Source organism: Lycium barbarum, chromosome 10, assembly GCF_019175385.1.
Source record: "Lycium barbarum isolate Lr01 chromosome 10, ASM1917538v2, whole genome shotgun sequence".
Lineage (NCBI taxonomy): Eukaryota > Viridiplantae > Streptophyta > Magnoliopsida > Solanales > Solanaceae > Lycium > Lycium barbarum.
The window spans coordinates 27,123,241-27,127,215 of record NC_083346.1 but is presented as its reverse complement, the minus strand read 5'-3'; positions in this window follow the sequence as shown (position 1 = coordinate 27,127,215).

Here is a 3,975-nt window from a genome sequence, read left to right as displayed (position 1 = left end):
CCTTTCCATACCTCTTACTGAACAGTGTTTCTTACCTCTTTAATATCAATACTCAAATCATCATTCCATGTCACAATACCATCGAGAAGATCATATTAGCTTCTCATCACAATACATTCACTACAGAATCAACACACATGAATAGTGGCATGAAGCCTACACAATCACTCAATCACAATCACATAGGAGTTCAGCCACATGATATCATGCATGAAAGCTAGACATGCTTTCTCGTAAAGAATTTGCAAACATAAAATCAACTAACAAAAGTCGAACTCAAGTAGACCGTAACCTACCTCAATGTAGAGCTGGGAAAACGCAAGTCACTATGCTACAACCTTTCCTTTCCTTAAAGCCTCAGGACGCTCAGTCTTTGATGTTCATGTACCCCGTTTATGAGTGTTCCTTATGTTCATGGGTCCAGTTCTATGTATACAGTTTATTCATGCATTACATTCATTATATACCTATGTACATTGACCCGTGATCAGAAGGCGTTATATACGCGAATATTAGATATATGTGGGGTATGAGAAGAGAGATAGGTATTATACACATATTACCACCTGATCAGTTGGTGCACTATGATGATAATATAAGGAACGGGCTACAGGTACTGCAACAATGTATATGATGATGGCCACAGAGAGGCCGATATGATATGATGGGATGCCATAGAGGCTTGACAAGCATTATATATATATATATATATATATATATATATATATATATATATATATATATATATATATATATATATATATATATATATATATATATATATATATATATGTATGTATGTATGACCTACATTGATAGGCATTAGCATGCAGGTTCAAGTAGACCGACAGGTGGTCCAGCTTAGTAGGACTTCTATCCAGCAGTGGTAAGTGTGCTCCATTGATCTAGAGTTGCAGTCTGTTTTGGTATGCTAGCCTTTTGAGAGGTACATGCTTATGGGTACGATGGGGCCCTGTCCCGTCCTTTCTACAACTTTTATCCTTTTGTGTACACTATATGTAGCAGCCTAGCTGGCTTGTACTGTTCTTTCAGCGTGTTTATGTATACACAGGTTGTAAAGAGTTCATGATTTCATCTATTTATGAGGCAGTATGAGATCAGTTTGAGTCACTTATGGGCCCTTGCTGTTCAGTAAGATTCAGCTATGAGTATAGGGGTGTTTGGTTGCTAGAGGTCAGACACTTATCACGACTCATCGGTTTGGGTCGTAACAAAAGTGGTATTAGAGCAGTTCCATCCTAGAGTTGTCTACAGACCGTGTCTAGTAGAGTCTTATTTATGGATGCGTTGTGCACCACACTTATAAACAGGAGGCTACATGACATTTAAAATGATGTCATTCTTTCTCTCTTAGATCGTGCGATAGAGCCATGTGTTAAGCGTTGGCTTTCTGATGATTTGTTCTGATTTCAGTGATGCCCCGTAAGAAAGCTACAGCTGCCCAAAAGGGCAAAAGAGCGGCAAATGAGGCCACTAGCCGTACTCGGCAGGCTACTAGAGTTCAAGATGAGATTCAGAGTGAGGGGCCATCTGAGACATCGCATACCTCGCCTCTAGTACCTACTCTAGTTCCTCAGTTGGATGCATCGGGCTAGGATGTGTGGGGTACTGTACAGTTATTGACCAGATTAGTAGCCGCCCAGGCTCAGCGGGAGGGAGTTGGTGTTGACCAGGTAGACAAGGCTGGTAGTTCAAGGGTTAAGACTTTCCTTGGGTTAGGTTCAGAGTTTTCGGTCATAAAGCAAAATATGGACCCCCAGGATTTCATTGATGGTATACAGAGGACCTTGAGGGTTATGCACGCGGATGAGGTCGATTCTGTGGAGCTGGCTTCGTATAAACTTCGTGATATTGCAGTATAGTAGTATTAGACTTGGAAGCTATCTAGGGGAGAGAATGCCCCCTAGCGGTTTGGCGAGAGTTTTCAGATACTTTTATTCGCCATTATTTACCACCAGAGGTCCCATTAGCCAGAGCAGACAGGTTTTTACATATTGTGCTGGGCAGTATGAGTGTCCATGAGTATTTTGTGTATTTTGATTCTATGGCTAGATATGCCCCAGCCATAGTGGCTGAGATGGAGGATAGAGTTCATTGTTTTGTGGCTGGTCTAGGGCCACATTTGATAGATGCTTGTACGACTGTCGTATTACAGCCGAGCATGGATATCTCTCGTACACAGGCATATGTACAGAATTTAGAGAAGCACAATCATCAGCGGAGGACAAAATGTGATCGTGACCGGGGCCATGGTAAGAGGGATAGATCTTTTGATATCGGGGGTAAGCCTAGGGGAGGACAGAGACAACAGTATCCCCGATATCCATTCCACTCGGTCGGGAGCGCACCTCCATGGTTTTCAGGTCAGAGATTTGATCAATCTTCTTATTCCGGAGCGGGCTAGAGTTCTAGGGTATCAGGCTCTCTGTACCGGCCAGAGTCAGGCCAGGTGAGGCCACCCTTGACGCGGTGTGCTCAGTGTGGTAGGCTACAAGCTAGGCAGTGTCGATTGGGATTGGATGGTTGCTATGCTTGTGGTCAGTCAGGCCATAGGCTGAGGAAGTGCCCGATGCGGGTTGGTGCAGGTATGGTTCAGCCTACGGGGTCTATGGCTGATTCTTCTTCTACAGTACGCCCTTCAGGGCAAGCTTCCCAGACACCAGCAGGACGAGGTAGAGGGAGGAGTGAAGCATCCAGCTCGGGCAATCCTCAGCACTGCGTATATGCATTGGCCATTAGGCAGGATCATGAGACGTCTCCTGATGTTTTTACAGGTATATTATCAGTCTCCTCCTATGATGTATATGCACTGATTGACCCAGGTTCCATTTTATCATATGTTACGCCCTTTGTTGCCGGTAAGTTTGGGATAGAGCCCGAGTTGATTAAACCATTTAGGGTATCTACGCCAGCTGGTGATCCAGTTATAGCTAGGCGGATATATCGAGGCTGCGTAGTTATAGTTTGTAACCGCCATACTGTAGCAGATCTGATTAAGTTAGACATGATTGATTTCGATGTTATTATGGGTATGGATTGGTTGGCTTCCTGTTATGCCAATGTTGATTGCAAAGCAAAGATAGTTCAATTTCAGATCCTAGGTGAGCTAGTCCTAGAGTGGAAGGGCAATGCTGCTTCGCCGAGGGGTAGGTTTATTTCCTACTTTAAAGCAAGGAAGATGATCAGAAAAGGGTACATCTATCACTTGGTTCGGGTTCAGGATGTGCAAGCAGAGTCGCTGACTCTTCAGTCTGTTCCTGTGGTTAATGAGTTTCTAGAAGTATTTCCATATGATCTTTCAGTCATTCCCCAGGAGAGAAAGATTGATTTTACTATTGATCTATTGCAAGATACTTAGACAATATCTATTCCTCCTTATAGGATGGCACCTTCGGTGTTGAAAGAATTGAAGAAGCAGTTGAAAGATTTGCTTGAGAAGGGCTTTATTAGGCCCAACACATTACCGTGGGGAGCACCGATATTATTGTAAGAAAGAAGGATGGCTCTTTCTGAATGTGTATTGATTATACGCAATTGAATAAACTAACTGTAAAGAATAAGTATCTGCTCCCAAGGATCGATGATTTATTTGATCAATTGTAAGGCGCTAAATATTTCTCGAAGATAGACTTGAGATCAGGATACCACCAGGTTAGGGTGAAGGAAGAGGACATTCCAAAGACGGCATTCCGGGCTAGATATGGCCAATATGAGTTCCGTGTTATGTCGTTCGGGCTAACTAATGCCCAGTTGTATTCATGGATTTGATGAATCGTGTATTCATACCCTTCCTAGATTTGTTTGTAATTGTGTTTATAAATGATATTCTGGTTTATTCACCATAAGAGACTGATCATGTAGAACATCTACAAGCAGTGCTTGGAGTTCTTCAAAAAAGAGAGCTATATGCCAAGTTTTCCAAGTGTAAGTTCTGATTGAACTCTATGGCTTTTC